The 19,135-nt window shown below is 35.5% G+C and overlaps 1 protein-coding gene across 1 annotated transcript in view; it reads left to right on the forward strand.

Annotated features, from left to right (window-relative positions):
- LOC149805593 (cleavage and polyadenylation specificity factor subunit 2-like) overlaps positions 1–19,135 on the forward strand; it is a 412,425-nt gene that overhangs the window by 216,914 nt on the left and 176,376 nt on the right. The gene's annotated exons all lie outside the window — the stretch shown is intronic.

Here is a 19,135-nt window from a genome sequence, read left to right on the forward strand (position 1 = left end):
GTCCAACCTTTTTGACACCATGGGCCACTGACAAATGTTTTTCTTGAAGCCGAGAGCCACAGCAGAAAACTGAAAAGCAACGACTATATAGTTGCTTGAGCTCTGGCGGGCCATTTAAAATTAGCCCGTGGGCCGCAGGTTGGACAGCACTGCTCTAACCACCAGGCCACTGGCAGTTGAGTTACAGTGAAACCACTTTATAATGAAGTTCATAATACCTATAATGTTTCTAGTACCTAATAAATGGGATTCATGAGAGTATTCAAGTCTTGGGCTTGGCCAACATGTGTGTGTGAGAAAGCTTGCCAATAGCTTCCCATGGGTCATTGGTTATTACTGTGGGTTTTCTGGACTCTTCCTCCACCAAATATAATGACTGCCAAGTGTAGCCTATTATGTGCAGAAAAATGGTGTGAAACCCGTAACACCTACAACAACATAATAGTAAATGGGATTCATGACAGTACACGCCTTATAATAAGAATGGTGTTATAATAAAGGGCCTTGTAAGGAGGAAGTACTGAACCTATTACAAAGAACAATTGACAGCTTCATGAATGAATACCTTTACAGACTTTAAAATAATTACACCTTAGAACTCTGGCACTTGCTTTAAATTAATCTGATTGAAATCACCTATCTTATATTGATTAAATGATATAGCTATTACCAGGGGTCTAGAAAATTGTAACACAAATACTTCCTCTCTAAAATGATTTGTACGTCTGTAATGGAAATTTATTGACTGAAAGCAGAATCTTATATCACAACTTGTAATGTAAAATAAATTTACTATCTTTAAAACTAAAATCCCAATACTAGTCATGTTACAGTTGCTTGATGACAATTCATGATGTAGTAATACAATATGTTTTGGGAGTATCAATATTTTGTATGACTTCACATTATTTCACCACCCATTTACAGGAATGTCCTCAGACAGATATATTTTTAAGGCTATCCAATATAATGCAATTCTCATTGGTATTGAAAGTTAATTGATGCAGTTGTTTTGACAGCATCTTAAAATGACAACATGGAAATACTCATGGTCAGTGTTAGATCGATATGCATGAAAAACTTTCTTAAGGTATTCCATGTTTGTAACATCATTGCTTAATGCACAATTCAAAATAACATGAATGTTGTATTATGAAGACATCACTATCACATTACTGTTACAACTCTCTGGACTTTAAGTAACAGAAACCGCAAGATGAACAAGTTGCATACAATTCAACAAATAATGTATTTCCCAAAGTTTCAAAGTAAAAATGTAAGAGGAGCATTTCATGGTTAATTCCCCTTGTTGGGGCTATGGGTTCATTTCATTATGGCCTTTGATATATCAACAACTTGTCTTGGGTGTTCCATAACACTCAGTTCTTAATGTTCAGTTTGAATTTCTTGACTCTTTACCAGCAAGATTGTTTTGTCCATTAAATATATTTAATGCACTGCAAGCTTGCATTTAATCAATTTGTTTAATTTATACCCATTAGGCACAGATGGCTAATTTAGTTCTCACAGACTGTAATGTATGTCAAAATTACTACATGTATACTTCGATGAAAAGACCTGCAAAACAGGCTTATATCATATCGGCTATCTGTCCAAAAGTAAACTTCAGAACAATGAAAATGATATCCTACATGGCTTTGTATGTCTCAGTATGAAAATGATATCACATATGGTAGGTATCAGTATGAAATTGTGTGTGACTATGTATCAGTATGAAATGATATCCTACATTGCTTTGTATGTCTCAGTATGAAAATGATATCACATATAGTAGGTATCAGTATGAAATGATATCCTACATGACTTTGTATGTCTCAGTATGAAAATGATATCACATATAGTAAGTATCAGTATGAAAATTATATCCTGCATGGCTTTGTGTGTCTCAGTATGAAAATGATATCACATATAGTAGGTATCAGTATGAAAATTATATCCTGCATGGCTTTGTATGTCTTAGTATGAAAATGATATCACATATAGTAGGTATCAGTATGAAATTGTGTATGGCTTTGTATGTATCAGTATAAAAATCATATCCTGTATTAGCTTTTTAGGTCTCAGTATGAAATGATATCCTGTGTGGCTTTGTAGGTATCGGTGTGAAAATTATAGCCTGTATGGTTTTGTAAGTATCAGTATGAAATTCATATCCAGTATGACTTTGTAGATATCAATACACTCAGATTAAGTTACACACTTCATTCATTTTTCAACATTTTTAATTCCATTAGTCATAATTCATAACATGGGATAGTTGTCCATCCATCTGTTACCACAAGTTTATCATTACTCCTCCCAAATTATGTAGAGGATTGCCTTGAAATTTTGAACACATTTATCCCATTGTCTAGTTCAGGGGTCTTAAACTCAAACCAGCCTGGGGGCCGCAATAGGGCATTTTCGATGACCCAAGGGCCACATCAGCTTTGTTATCTCTCATGACACTTTGTTACTCCAATCATTTTGTGGGCCACATGATGTGGCTTGGCAAGCCACATGTGACCCATAGTCAGCATCTATCAGACCCCTGGTCTAGTTGGTCCTTAATGAAAATGTTACAATTTGGACATCCAATATATGGCCACCTGTGGCCTGCTTGAAAATCTTGTTATAGTTAATTTTTCTGGATGGATGATCATATCAGCACAGGGTTTAAACTAAAAGACTTCTTATGATGTCAGTAGGTCCTAAATGAAAATCATACCTACCTGATCTCCAATATTGTTGCCACAGCAGCCATCTTGAAAATTGTGTCATCACTACTCCCCTTGAAGGGATGGTCTTATTGACATTGGGTTTCCTCCAGGAGACTCATCCTGTTGATACTAAATTATATTTTGTTGGTCCTAAATGAAAATGGATCTATGGTGACATCCAATATGTCCACCACTGCAGCTGATTTGAAAATCTTGTTTTTGCTGAAGGATTTCAGAGGCTTATTCAACACTCGACAATTTAACACATTAACCCCTGGATGTTTTTGTTGTTTTCACCTGAAATTCAAGTAGGAAAGACATTTTGAAAGTTATTTCTGAATACATCCTAATACATCAAATTCCAGGTGATTTTCCAATAACCTAATGCCTAGTTGTTTTAGAAACATCATTTTTCATTGGCTATTTGGCTCGCGCATGAGCAGAAGGGCAAAAGTTGGAGTTCTTTTTTTTTCTTTTTTTTTTGCTTAACGAACCCATCATTTTCGTATCGAGACCACTCTTTATTCCAAATGCCCATCATATCCTACTTTCTGCAAAGGTTCATTTGTCTGTTTGCAGTTTATACCAGTCTGCCTTAGATCTGAGACCAAAAAGTCTAGAATCCAGACACAAAATCGATTTCCGACCACGGGCAAATTTTGGGTGGGAAAAAATCGGGTCCAAAAAATGAGGTTTTTACCTCTGTATTTTGTAGTACAACTAGAACTTCCAGATTATTTGGTATCGTTGTAGAGCTTCATCTGTCTACCTTTCTATGTTACCACCCACTTCAGTGTATCTTACATGACCTTGGCGCTACAGAGCTCGGCAGTAGGCTACTACCTTCTGCCACATAAACTCATCGCCAGGAGTTCATGAGCTAAAGGAAGAAATGGTCCTATCTTGAATTCTTGCACATTCTGTTCAGCCAGTAGAACATTGTTCAGTTACAGGGACTCTTGTTAATGATTAGTTTTCTTTCATGTTTTACAGCACAACAACACAAGTAGGCTATTTACTGTCAAGGCAATTTGGAGTAAAGTACTTTTCCCCAATAGATTCAATTAGTCCGATGCAACAAGTTAGTCTTATGTCAAGAACCAATTTGGACACATACATTGGCATATATTGTGAGGCATTTCTGGAAATATTTGCTTTTGAGTGGAATTACTGTTGTTTTCAGTGCCGGTGACCTTTCTGAAACAGGCGGAATCACGTATGTTTAGACTTTAAAGCTACATTCTGTTGATTGCAAGTAACATTCTTCACAGGTTAGTTTATCTCCAGGAAAAACTGGACAAAAAGAATGCTATGATTTTTATTTTGCTTCTACAGTAAGATAAAATAACAAATTGATTGACTAAATTAGTGTATCAGGTAGTCATACTTTACAGGTGCTGATATTAAAATCTGTCCTTGTGAGATGTTTGCATTTGTCTGTAGTAACAGTGATAATATAATCATTTTATATTCATGCCAATTATTGTGTTAAATTTACCTATACATATACTTCTGCTGAACAAATTCTGTTAAATTTTCTTTATTGATAATTTTCAGCTGATCAGCAACATTCATTCTTTTAATAGTTCTTATTTCCACTACACATAGGCTGGTTCCATAGCTCATTTAATTAGTTTTGTATGATAGAAGAAATCAAGTTTTGCTCTAATAATAATTATTCACAGCCAGCAGCATTTATTCTTAAAAACCTGCTATAATTACTGGTACTGCTTTGAAGATATAGAGCTCTTTTTTTATAATACAACCCTTGAAACATATTGATATGCAGAGAAAGGTGTATTAGTTCCTTTGTGGATATGAAGAAGATATTCAAGGTAAATGAATTACACAGCACAGGGCTGTAAGAAAGGGAACTTAAATCTGGGATCATTTACTAGTTGGTATAAAATATTAAGAATCGTTTTTGGCTTGTTTTGTCTTTTATTTTTTTAAATTACTCCTTGTCATCAATGTGCTTAAATTGATTGCTGTAGAAAAAAAAAGATGTAAATTTAGGAACTCTTTCAACGACTTAAAGTTTTTTTCACATTTTCGAAAACCAAATGATCTCTCTCTGTTTTAATGAAAAACTTCAAAAATTTCATTGTACATGAGACAAGTAGAGATTGGCCAGTAATGAAATCAGACAAACATGTGACAAAATAGCTGAAAAGTTTGGAAAATAAGCAAAAATAAACCATACATTAAGTTACTGAAGCAAGATATCTTTTTTAACAGTCATCATGTAGTTGTCCAGTTTTGTCTAGGTAAACATATATAGTTTGAAAAAAAATCAGGGAAGAGTGCAATTGTTTTGGCAGAAGTCTAAAAGCTAGTTTTTCTTTTCTAACCTCATAACTGTCATCTAGTTTCACTTATAAAAGTAAAACAAATTTAATCACATTTATGTGCTTGAATTTATGACTGCTTTTTATATACCCACCAGAAGGCAACACATTCTTTTATGATATCTTTCTGTTGTCCACTATCTAAACACACCAAACTTTGTTGATGGCTTGCAGTTGGTGTAAGGAAGAACCCTTACGATTTAGGAGTCAGAAGGTCAAAGGTCACTGAGACTAAAGGAAAATGGTTTCCAGACAAGGTGTTGAATTTTCCATCACCTATGGTTTCCAAACTTTGCAGTAGGATTGATTTTGGAATTAAAAGGTCAGGTCATGGTTACTATGACTCAGTGAATACAAATACTTTCTACACAATGACATTAGTTCTGCATATCATACCTGAGCCAAACTTTGTGGATCGCAAAAGAATCTTATGAGTTTTGAGGTTAAAGTATCAAAGATCAAGGTCACTTTGAAAGAAGAAAATGGTTTCAGTACAGTAATATTAGTTTTGCATCACAGACCTAGACTAAACTTTTTGGACATCTGGTAAGTAAGGAGCTTACTGATTTAGTGGCAAAAGGTCAAAGGTCACTGTGACTGGAAAAAAGAAAAGTGGTTTCAGCACACAAATTTCAGTTATATACATAGTGGACTATGAAATATGAGATGGAGATAAAATGCACCATATAAAATACACAGGTTGGGGAAAGTGTTATTAATAGCTATGCTGACAGAATGCATTCCATGTCATTTGATTATGGTATCCTGTGGCTAAAATGATAATGAAGTAAAGTTCATTAGTAACTGTGTTATAACAGTGTGATAATGATAATAGTGGTATGGTAAGTTTAGTGGTACCTGTATTATAACAGCGTTATAATGATAATGGTCTTAGGTTTAATAGTACCTGTGTGGGAACAGTGTTAAAATGATTATTGGTCTTAGGTTCAGTAGTACCTGTGTTATGACATGTTATGATAGTGTTATATTGATAATGGTGGTAAGTTAATTGGTATCTGTATTATAACAGCATTATAAGGATAATGGTCAAAGGTTAATTATTACCTGTGTGGTAACAGTGTTAAAATGGTAATAGTCTTAGGTTCTGTAGTACCTGTAAACTGTTACAATGATAATGATCTTGGATTCAAAAATATCAGTGTGGTAACAGCATCAAATTGATAATGGTATAAGGTTCAGCAGTACCTGTGTTAGGTAACAGTATTAAATTGATAATGGTCTTATGTTCAATAGTACATGTGTGTTATAACTGTGTTAAAATGATAATGGTCTTAGGCTCAGTAGTACCTGTATTATAATGATAATGGTCTTAGGTTTAGTAGTACCTGTGTCAGGTAAAAGTATTAAATTGATAATGGTTTAGGTTCAATAGTACCTTTGTTATAACAGTGTTAAAATGATAATGGTCTTAGGTTCAATACTACCTTTGTTATAATGGTGTTAAAATGATAATGGTCTTAGGTTCAATACTACCTTTGTTATAATGGTGTTAAAATGATAATGGTCTTGGGTTCATGATAATGATCTTAAGTTTAGTAGTATCTGTGCAGTGATGGCATTAAACAGATAAGGTCTTAGGTTTAGTTAAAGTACCTGTGTGGTAACAGATTAAAATGATAATGGTCATAGGTTTAGTAGTACCTCAGTCAGGTAACAGTATTAAAATTATAATGGTCTTAGGTTCAATAGTACCTGTGTCAGGTGATGTTGTTAACATATAATGGTCTTAGGTTCATGATAATGGTCTTAGGTTTAGTAGTACCTGTGTGGTGACAGTATTAAAATGATAATAGTCTTACGTTTAATAATAACTGTGTGGTGACAGTATTAAAATGATAATAGTCTTAGGTTTAACAGTAACTGTGTGGTGACTGTATTAAAATGATAATGTTCTTAGGTTTAGTAGTAACCGTGTGGTAAGAGGATTAAATTAATAGTGGTCTTAAGTTTAATAGTACCTGTGTGGTAACAGGATTAAAATGATAATGGTCTTAAGTTCAAGCCTACTATTACATGCTTTTTACTCTTGCATAGGCTTCTTCTGAAAAAAATGCATGTTCATATTTTTTCTGGTACATTATTTTTTTCATCTAATCAGTGGCCTTCACTCTTTCAATTATACTGCTTTTAAGTATTTAAAATTCTGCTGTAAATATGCTGGTTCTGTAGCCCATAAAATAATTGGAAGTCTGTGGTTCATTATGTTGAACTTGATGAAATTTTCTTCCCAGATTCATATCTACAAGTTCAATCAGCCAAGAAAATATTAACTTTAATCATTACAATAAGACGAGAAAATATTACTTCAATTATAGTATTTGCTCAGGACATCAGTAGATCAGTTGCTTGTATGCATTTCATTCAATGAACGTTAAATTCTTTGATTAGGATGGTACTAAAAGATGGCCCATTTATAATTAGACTATTTTTCTGAATGCTAACACAATAATGCAACATTGATATTGCATGAATGTTTGCAATTAATGTGCATTTTGCTTCCCACTAGATTTTATCATTTGATTTTAGTATCATAAATGTTACATAATCTTATTCAGAAACAAGCAATTATATGGGAGGATATTGGTTTTGAAAATGGCTGAATCATATGTAATTGATTGTAGTTTCAAAATTTTTCCATTTTTTTCATTTGAACTCCAGTAAATAAATTAGTTACTCCAAGGGTTTTATTGGATGTAAATGGCACCAAGCATTCAAGGAAAAAAAAATGTGGGTGTAAAGTTCTGATGTTCTCATTTTTTACTCTTTTTCAGCTGTGACTCATTTGTTTGTAATCAGATTTAAAAGGTTTGCTAGTTAAAGCGGATCAAAGAACCAATCTTCATACAATATCAATAGCTTTACTTATTTAGATAAATGGAAAATATTGACAACTGTGCTGAAAAAAAGTATAAAAACCACTTGTTTAGTTTTCTTCCGTTTTGTCCTGCTGGTTTCTTGAATCCATGAATATCTAGAGGAGCAACTTTGAAAATACATCTGACTGTAGCTTTCCCCACATGTTTGAAATTCAGGAATTAAAAAGCAAAACAGGATTATCCCAGCCTTCAAGCATATGGGGATCATAGCATCTGCACTTCTGTCCATTAATTAAAATTTCTGCTTTTTAACTTTAAAGCCCTTTGAGATAAAGGGATGAAACTTGGTATTGTTAAACATCATCTCTAGGAGGTGTGTAGCTTACCAGATTAGAGATGCTATCTTCAAGGACAAGATCACAACTCAGTATTTTGTTTTATATTACTCTTTCTCTTCTGCTATGTAACTTTAAGGCTGTTCATGATCAAGGGATGAAACTTGGTATCTTAAAATCTGTAACATAACCTGTTGCTTTTGCACAGCTGGTTCTTTTCTGGATGGAAAATGCCCAGAATGTATGATTAGACCTCCTTTTCCTATATAGATTGAACCAGAAGGTTATGGAATCCCTGGTCCAACCCAAAGACACTTTGCCAGTGTGCAGTGTCTTTCATTGGCAACATTATGGCTGCTTTAATTTACTTTGAAGCTGGAGTTGGCTTCACTTTGTATTTGAAGGTAACAATTTGACTCATTCTTTATTTGCATCAATTTCGTAATGTGAAATTACCACAGGGCTCTTGAGAGAATTTGCATTTGTTTCTGGTTATGTTTTTGTACTACCTTGCATTTAGGTTCATACTCCACAGAGGTGTTTGCATAACTATTGTTGTTGAGAATTATTTTCTACCTCAGATAGGTGTTTATTAAAAATATCCCAATCCTTGCCAAATTTGAACTGCGGACTCATTTTGACTAAATTTCTTGTTTATTACATCATCAAGCCTTTAAGGTCATTTGTGCTATTTTTATATCAGAAAAGTAAGTCTCATGCCAGTTTTTTCCATTATGTTGTGTGTTAGTTATCAAACACCAGTTCATTATCAGATATTGATATGCCTTGTTATCATCCTATTTTAGTTGCAGTCTTGCCAACTTCTTTTGCTAATTAGCTAAATAGTTGTCCCCAGTTCTTGAATAAGCCTGGTTGAGATAGTTTTTTAACAATTTTCAGTACTTCGCCTACCATTGCTTATATTTTTTATTAAAACATCAGTAGAAAGAGTTCTGGCTGTTATTATATTAGTGTAGACTTAGTCCACGCAAATACATTTTTGACATACCTATACTGTAAGAGGTTAGAGTTAGGACTGGTCGGCCTGGTGTCAGGATAATGTGACTGGGTGGGACATCAAGCTACAAGTCTGCGGCATGATGCCCCAGTGCTAGACATCACTATAAACTGCCACACTGCAGACATAGTAGCAATATGACTGAAAAATTGTTAAAGCTACATTAAAAATCCAAATCATACATGCACACACACCAATATTGGTCATTTACTTGGTGTACTGCATATCAGGCCAACTATATAGCCTGTCGTTTTTGTTGTTGGGTTTAACGCCATTTTTCAGCACGTGATAGGTGATACATGGCGGCCAGTTTTAATGGTGGAGAAAGAATCCAGGAAAAACCTGGAAAGAACCACCAACCCACGAGAAGCTACGGGCAGGCTTTCTCACATACCCACATTGGCCAAATACAAGACTCAAACCCATGCAGACAGGTGAGATGGCAACGATCCATAATGGTGAGAGCTTTAGACCACTCAGCCACTGGGGGCCCCCTATAGCATGTCATCACTGTCAGGTGGTCATTTAAGTGTTAACATAGCTGCTAACCTTCCAGACAGTGGTTGAGGCTTTTTGAGACTGCTGTAAACAAAAAGGGTTTTGTGCGTTTTAGATTGGTGGTGCACGGTGCACTGGGCCCAAGTAAGTGATATTGTACAGTGAAGAATAAGTTATCTAGACATACAAGCTTATAGAAAATAATTACAAATTCAAATTTGAATAAAGAAAATATATATTTTCTATGAAAAATCTAATACACTTGAAAACAAAACAAGCTTGGCATTTTCATATATCACCACCACATCCACACACCCACCCACACATAACAATCATCATCACAGTCCTCAAATATGAATTCCCTACCACAGTGCTTGAAATGATCCATGCACAAAACTTGACCAAAATGTGACAGACAGATCAGAGTAACACCATATGCCACTACAGCTGTCTCGGTGAAGTCTACAAGTACACTAAATTTCTCTCTTTAAAACTCATTATCAAACAAAATGAAAATTCAGTTAGAATCCACTTTCCAGAATTTATGATTGAGACACAAATTACTCTTCATTGTCACTATTTGTTGGACTCCGGCATACAGCGTTAACCTGTAGATGCAGACTTGCAGATCTCGAGAGTTTATTGGATTGACTGAATTTGATGCAAGTTTCATTAGTGTTCATTTTTGTGTTCATTAGAGACTGGTTGGTTAAAAGTTTCCAGAAGATCTTGTTGAATTGAAAATAGCCACCACATCCAAGTATTTTGAAATGGATGATAGACATTATTGGAGTAATTTAGCTGGAGATGAGCATGAATTCACTGCCGATGTCATTTAGATACTTTGTATGAAAGATTTTCTCAAAGGAAAAGTCATGTGACCATCATGTAAAGGTCATGCAAAATGAGAAGATACCTTATTGCTTTCAATGTACAAAGAGGAAAAAATGATATTCTATATACAATCATCCAACCATGTAATCACCATTCAGATTGAAAAAAAGGCATGGAGTGTGCATGTATGACCTCTGATTTTATTACAGTATCGCACAGTATCCATATCCAAGTGCTAGATGTGGGGACCATTATTTTCTAAAGAAGAACATAATTACTATATAAATAAAAGCGGGGCCTTGAGTGACCGAGTGGTCTAAAGTGCTCTCTGTTACGGATCACTGCCATCTCACCTCTGTCTGCGCCGGTTCAAGTCTCGGATTCAGCCAGTGTGGGTATGTGCTTCTTTGGCACAGTTACCATCTTAAATCGATGCATATTAAATGAGAAATACACCTGTAGTGAAAACAGAGAAGTCATATATAATAGTTTGCTTTATTTAGAGAACCATGAATTGGTACATATACATGGATACTGTTTATATATATATACATGTCTAATGTATAGCATGAATAGATGTGATGTGTGATGTGATTTTGATTTTTAACGTAGCTTTAACAATTTTTCAGTCATATCGCTACGATGTCTGCATTGTGACAGTTTAAGTGATGTCTAGCACTGGGGCATCATGCCGCAGACATATAGCATAATGTCCCACCCAGAAAGTTTGCCAGTAGCTTCTTGTGGGTCGGTGGTTCTTTCCGGGGTTTTCCCGGGTCCTTCCTCCACCATTAATACTGGCTACCATGTATAGCCTATCGTGTGCTGAAAAATGGCGTTAAACCCCACAACAACAACAATATATAAATAAAAGGGAAATGTATGTTGAGTTGAAATGGCCTGAAGACATATGGTACATGTTTTCATGTTTATTAGTCTTTGGTATTAAAACCTTTGCATCAATCAATCCTTTCCTTGGAGAATTAAGTTCTTAAGTAAAATTTGCTAAAACTATTTGCTAAAATCCAGTCATGCATTTTTCAAAATATCCTGTATGGAACAACCTCCTTTAAGGTCTGCAGACAATTGCTGATTGAAAAGAATGTTCTTTAAGTTTATTGACATCAGCTATCATGCTTATAGTCACTGCTTAATAACACTATGACGCTATCATCTAATCAGTCTTTCTGATGTTCTTTGTCTTCTTGACATGATTCCCTTTTGCTTGTAATGTAAAATGTTCAGAGTGAAAGATTTCCCTTGTAGTGTAAAATGTCCAGATTAAATGATTTCCCTTGTCAGTTAAAATGTCCAGACTGAATGATTTCAAATGTAATGTAAAATGTCCAGATTGATTGGAGTTGTAGTGTAGAATGTCCAGAGTGAAAGATTTTGCCTTGTAATATACTAAGTCCAGAGTGAATGAGACATCAAATTTCTGTTAATATCTAGGTTTAGGATGAAAACTGTTTACTAGTCATTTCATAAGTCTTGTCACTAGAACAGAACTGTAACGCCATTTTACCCAAATAATTTTAAAATCTGTAAAAGTATGGATTTGTATTTATTGATCTTGTTATATGTTCAGACTTCTCAGATATGATCAGATTTCTCAGATATGATCAGATTTCTCAGATATGATCAGACTTCTCAGATGAATAAATATGTGATGTTTCAGAGGTATCAGAGTGACTGTTATTCTGTTATTCCACAAAGCACCAAAATTTTCCATTTTTCACATGCCAGGTCATATTATTTTCTTGTTTTTCTTCAAAATGAACAATTGTAACAGTTGCTACTGGAACTTCTTGACTCTGAGGACTTTTCTTATAAAAGCAATGCAGTCTGAATATTTTCCCAAAAGGATACATCTTCCCTCAGTATAGAATATTTACTGTGTCATTATGTCAGGGAAATCTAATTGGAAAAAAAAGAAGACATAAGTATGGAAACAAGTTTTGTGGGGAACTTCTATTATTACTTGATCAAAACACAATCCTGTATAATCTTGTTGATAACACTTGCCTAAAGTTTTACAGGTTGGAAAAATGACTAACAAAGCAAAAAAGATTATACATGAAAAGTCCCTGGGTCAAACATTCAGATAAAAAATCTGATTTTTGACAATTTAATCCTAGAAAGGTATGTTTGTTAGTAAAAATGAGTACATGTGCTTTCAAAAATATCTCTCATGACCACCCACTCAGTGGAATCCAAGAAATGTCCTTGATGAAAAATATGAAGCAGTGTTATTTGTTTCTTGAAGATTGGAAACAGAATTGAAATATCTCTGATTGAATACCATTGCCAAACCACCCTTGCTAAATAAAATAAGCCATGCCATCCAATTATAGATATAAGCAATGTCATAGGTATTATCTGATTGAAATCCATTGACATCATGGTAATCTTGAAATAAGGATCTTGGAGTTAAAACATTGCAGGCAATTCAGGAAGCTTATGGGATTCTTAGATTGTTTGGCTGACCATCTGTAACAAAAGATAAATTTAGTTGTGGACAGTACCTCCCTCCCCAAGTAATTTAGCTGTATCAGTCTTTACCCATAAGTTGACAGGTCTCTCTCTGGTTCTCCTTTCATTTTTAGCTCTACTGACATAGATCAGTTGAGCTTGTAGGATGGCCACTGTTGTCTGTCATCCTTTGTCTGATGTATTTCGGTCCATTGGTACAAGTCTGTTATCACTACTTCTCTTTAGCGATGTGTAGGATTAACATAAAACTGTACACGCACCTTCATCCCAAGGTCTAGTTGGTCATAACGTTTTAAAATATGGCAGTGTCAGATTTTCAGTATGGTCAGTACAGCAGCGGTCTTGAAAATCTTTGGATTGGATACTCATATCAACATGCCCTTTTCACTAAAAGACTTCTCATGATACCCTGTTGGTCCTAATGAAAATGTTGCTAACCATGGCAGTTATCTTGAAAATTTAGTTACAGTTACTGTTCATGAATGGAAAGTCACATTAACATGGCATTTTCAGCAGAACATTTTACAATGTTTAGTTGGTCCTAAATGAAAATAGTGCACCCAGATGTCCATTATGGCTGCCACAGTGCTGTGTTCAAAATCATTTTGAAACACATTCTGAAAAGAAAATCATATCAGTATTTGGTTTTTACCAGAAGACATTTTATGATGTCTCTAGTTGATCCGAAATAAACATGGTTTCACTCGGACATCAAAATATGGTTCCCTGAGTGTACATCTTGAAAATCTTATTGTTGCTTCTAAATGGAAGTTCATATCAACATGAGGGTTTCACTAACAGACTTTTTATGATATCTGCTTGGTCCTAAATGAAAATGGTACTGATCTGACATGGCCAGCATGGCAACCATCTTGAAAGTCATGTAACTGCTTCTCCTCTTGAATGGAAAGTCATATTGGAATTGGATTTATGACTAGAAGATTTTTAAAGATGTCAGGCTGGTGCTAGATATAAATTGGCACCAATCTGACATCCTGTATGGCCACCATGGCATCCATGTTGACAATCTTTTTATTGCTACTCTTCTAAAATGGAGAGTCACATCACCATGCAGTTGTCACCAAACAACTAATTAAGATGTATTGTTAATCCTGAATGAAAATCATGATGATCTGATCCCAAATATTGCTGGTACAATAAACATATTTCTATTGAATATGTTGTCGATTTTGATGGGGTGATATGTTCCCCCACCTGTTATGGTGCTTTGCTTATCATTATCTAGATGATCAACCATGGTTTTGCACAGATCAAGCCAACAATAAAATAATATATGAAATTAATCGATGGAATAACAGAGTTCTGAGCAAAGATATAGAATGTAAAATATAACAATAATTACATAAACAAAATGAAAGAGAACATGACATTTGAATGATACACTTTCTCATGGAAATGGAATTAATGTAAAATGCAATTAGCCATTCTGTTCTACTGATAAAACAAATTTCATCATAGAATTGAGTGAATGGTCAAATTCAAATTGCTGGCATATCAGCATAACCTGGTTGCTTCTGGTCCTTTATGAAATACTGTTCATGACAGGTCAGCATATCCATATTTCTTTTCCTTCTCTCTCCCTCCCCCCTCTTCTCCATGCTGTTTGGGTCATCAACCATGACTTGGCTGTAGTCTGCAATCATTCCCACTATGTAGCACTGGTATGGAGCTATTTTTTCCCCTTGAAATAAATATAATATGCAACCTAAATGTTTGTCAGGTTTTTCTTCTCCTATTATTATTCCCACTCTCTTTTATGTCAGATACCATCTTCTAATAATTTAACAGAACTAAGCTAATGTGATCAGTTAGCAACCTTATATAGACCCTATTTTCATAAAATTAATGTCTCTTCCCTTACCTGCTAGCTACATTCCTAACTGGAACCTTGACTTAACTAGATCACTTAGAGAAACTATTACATCCCACTGTGGGATGTAAATCACTAGCTGAACAATGTCAGTTGATACACATGGATTTTCCTCCACTAAGAGAATTCACAACTTAATTACAGAAATGAATTAATGGACTTAGTTTTGTCTCAACAACGATACTTGCTATTTACCGATTTATTGATATAGCATAGTAAAATCAATTCTTTGGATGCATGATACATATCATTTAAGACAAATAAATTAATTCTCACAATTCATATCTGAATAATGCATGAAATTCCTCCAGTACATGATTTCTATTAAATACCAACCACTAAATTTGAACACATTCATACCAATGAAATATTTTATTACATTCTTAGGATACATGAGTCGTATAACATTGAAGACCAATGAATGCACAATTAACTTCTGAACTCAAGGAAAATTTTGAGTGTGAATTTAAAATGAATAAATTGAACAAATAATTGCAAACTTACATCAGTGAACATATTGTATGTAATTCAGACAATACCTGTATGCCATTTTGAGACTTGCTTTTTCTATGCAGCCAAATCTCTCTCTGGTTCCAGGTCTGTCAAATTTATCCATTGGACAATTTATTTAATGAGAAACATTATTTGCTAATTTCCTCAGAGTACCTCAGACTTTTGTTTCAGAAAAACAACTAGAACTCATGAATTTTGCAAGGGAAATTACTTAAAACATTGAATTTCATCTGAGGAACCCCACCCCCACTAAGCTTAGCTTAATCAGGATTAATTTTCTCTAACTGCCAAAATTTTAACACTCCTGTGAAGGTCAAAATAATTCTCTCTACTCTGCTTTTATTAATAACTGTTCCTGGACAATTTATTTTATGATACCCATTTCTAATGGTTCAAGATTGTTTCTGGCTTGTCTCAACTTTGTAATTTTACACTACTTGAACTCATGTTAACAGTTTCACTTCTGTCTGTCTGACCATTATCCAGATGAACTCTAATTAAAATTCAGTCATGTCACCAAACAAGAGCAGTTAACCATTGCAAGCTGTCAGTTTTTTGCACTGATCACAACAAAATGTACTGCTACAAAACATCTTCAAAAATTTTTCACCATTGCACCGATCTTACATTTAGTTTTATTTCCACATTGGCTGATTTTAAAAATTCTTATCACTTAAGATTGGCAGAGATGGTTTCATCACTCAGCAGATAAAAAGAAGAAATGGTCATGAATTGCTGGACATTTTTGGGCCAGTAGATCATCATTCCCCCGAAGGGACTCTTGTTAGTGGCCACATTTGTAATCCACCAATTTAACTCACTCCTACATGCTTTAGGCAGAACTAATTGAGGCATAATCTATCTTGGGTCTGAAGTCTACAATTTTGTCCTGCTGAAGTGGTCAGGATCTTTTAAATTGGCATTGATGGCATTTACTAACATTCCAAAGAAAGATGCAAATTCCCTTACAAGCACAGACTGAGAGTTTTTGGATAGGCTTTTGGCCAAGGAAGAAATTTATTGTACTTTATCAGGCAAGATAACTTATAACTTTGAACTGCATTGAATGCAGAACAAAGACACCAAATATGATATTTCTGCGTGAGTATTAAATGAGATTTTTCATAGCTGATAGTGAAACCATGAGATTCCAGCTTCATCACATAATGCGCTGGCAGATCTAGGTCTGTGCAGTTTGCTTATGGACTTGTCTTATAAGAGAGTATAAATGGTAATAAGAATGTCGGATTTTTGTTGGCCAAAATCACATTGTGAAGACACTTGGGGCAGACAAAATCCACTGTTTTTATTATTTTCTTGTCCAAGTAAAGCCCCATTTATATCATTGGTCAAATCAAGCACAGCATATGCAGCCTTGAGATCAATTGGGTTGAGCTCTACATGACCAGGTAGATAAAGGTACATGAAGGTTATGTTCTGTACACTTGTTTTTCAGTATCCATCAGAATTAAAGCAGCTGCATTGTCTCAGTGGTCAGCATGCTGCATTCATGACCAAAATGTTGCAGGTTCAAATCAGATCAGCCATGTTAGCTTTATGGTATGAGTGTGGGCAAGGCAATTTACTTCAGTTGTCTCAGAACTAAATAGCCTTCATGTTTTGATGTACCAAAAAATCCCACAAAACCTAACCAAACCATCAAAATTCATATTCTTCTTATTCTTAGTAAATACTGTTATACTGGTGCAGTAGTTTCATTTCAGCTATACGCTTGATGGTTTGTTTATTAATTTAACTGACACCAAGATCAACTGGTCTTGCACACTACATTCAGTCTAAATTTGGACAAAAGTAGGTTAAATTTTTCAATTCTTTGTAAACGCTAGAACCTTGCTACAGTTCACTTCACAATATATAAAACAAAGCTCATAACTTTTTGTTAAGTATTTAATGGTAGGTATTCTATTGTGGTTTTTCCATGTCAAATCTTTTTTTGAAGTTGCATGCTTTTAACATTGGTGAAATTATTCAACAGAAAACTGTATTTAAAATATTGCTTCATTTTTAAAGTTCATGTCTCACCTGCATAAGCAGAAATGTTATAGTAACACAGTTAACAATCAGAACACTTGTTTGCACAATCAAGACACCACACTCTGCATAACACGTGTTGGCAGTCAGGACACCACACTCTGCAGAACACTTGTTTGCAGTCAAGACACCACACTCTGCAGAACACTTGTTGGCACCTTCAATATACCACACTCTATATAACACTTGTTTGCACAGTCAAGACACCACACTCTGCAGAATACTTGTTGGCACAGTCAAGAGACCACACTCAGCAGAACACTTGTTTGCACAATCAAGACACCACACTCTGCAGAACACTTGTTTGCAGTCAAGACACCACATTCTGCAGAATATTTGTTGGCACAGTCAAGAGACCACACTCAGCAGAACACTTTTTTGCACAGTCAAGACACCACACTCTGCAGAACACTTGTTTGCACAGAAAAGACACCACACTGGGCAGAACACAAGTTTGCTGTTAATAGACCACATCCTGCAGAATACTTTTTTGCACAGTTGAGACACCACTCTCTGCAGAACACCTGTTGGCACAGTCAAGACACCACATTCTGCATAACACTTCTTGGCACAGTCAAGTTACCACATTCTGCAAAATACCTGTTGGCACATTCAAGACACCATACTACAGAACACTTGTTTGCAGTCAAGACACTACACTCTGCAGAACACCTGTTGTCACAGTCAAGACACCACATTCTGCATAACACTTCTTGGCACAAGTCAAGTTAAACATTCTGCAAAATACATGTTGGCACGGGGGCCCCGAGTGGCCGAGTGGTCTAAAGCGCAGTCCGTTACGGATCACTGCCATCTCACCTCTGTCTGCGTGGGTTCGAGTCTCGGATTCGGCTAATGTGGGTATGTGAGAAAGCTTGCCAGTAGCTTCTCGAGGGTCGGTGGTTCTTTCCGGGGTTTTCCCGGGTTCTTCCTCCACCATTAATACTGGCCGCCATGTATAGCCTATCGTGTGCTGAAAAATGGCGTTAAACCCTACAACAACAACAACAACATGTTGGCACATTCAAGACACCATACTACAGAACACTTGTTTGCACAATCAAGACACCACATTCTGCAGAACACTTGTTGATACAGTCAAGACACCACACTCTTCAGAATACTTGTTTGCAGTCCAGACACCACATTCTGCAGAACACTTGTTTGCACAATCAAGATGCCACACAGCAGAATACTTGTTTTGAAGTCAAGACACCGCACTCTGAAGAACACTTACTTGCAGTCAAGACACCACCCTATGCAGAACAGCTGTTTGCAGTCAAGGCATCAGACTCTGCAGAGCACTTGTTTGCACAATCAATACACCACACTCTGCAGAACACTTGTTTGCAATCAAGACACCATACTCTGCAGAACACTTGTTTGTGGTCAAGATACCACATTTTGCAGAACACTTGTCTATAGTCAATACACCACACTCTGGAGAAAACTTGTTTGCACACTCAAGACACCACGCTCTTCAGAACACTTATGTGCACAGTCAAGACACCTCACTTTTCAGAACACCTGTTTGCACAGTCAAAACACCACACTCTGCAGAACACTTGTTTGCAGTCAGGACACCACACTCTGCAG

This window comes from Sinohyriopsis cumingii, chromosome 2, assembly GCF_028554795.1.
Source record: "Sinohyriopsis cumingii isolate HCF-2022 chromosome 2, ASM2855479v2, whole genome shotgun sequence".
Lineage (NCBI taxonomy): Eukaryota > Metazoa > Mollusca > Bivalvia > Unionida > Unionidae > Sinohyriopsis > Sinohyriopsis cumingii.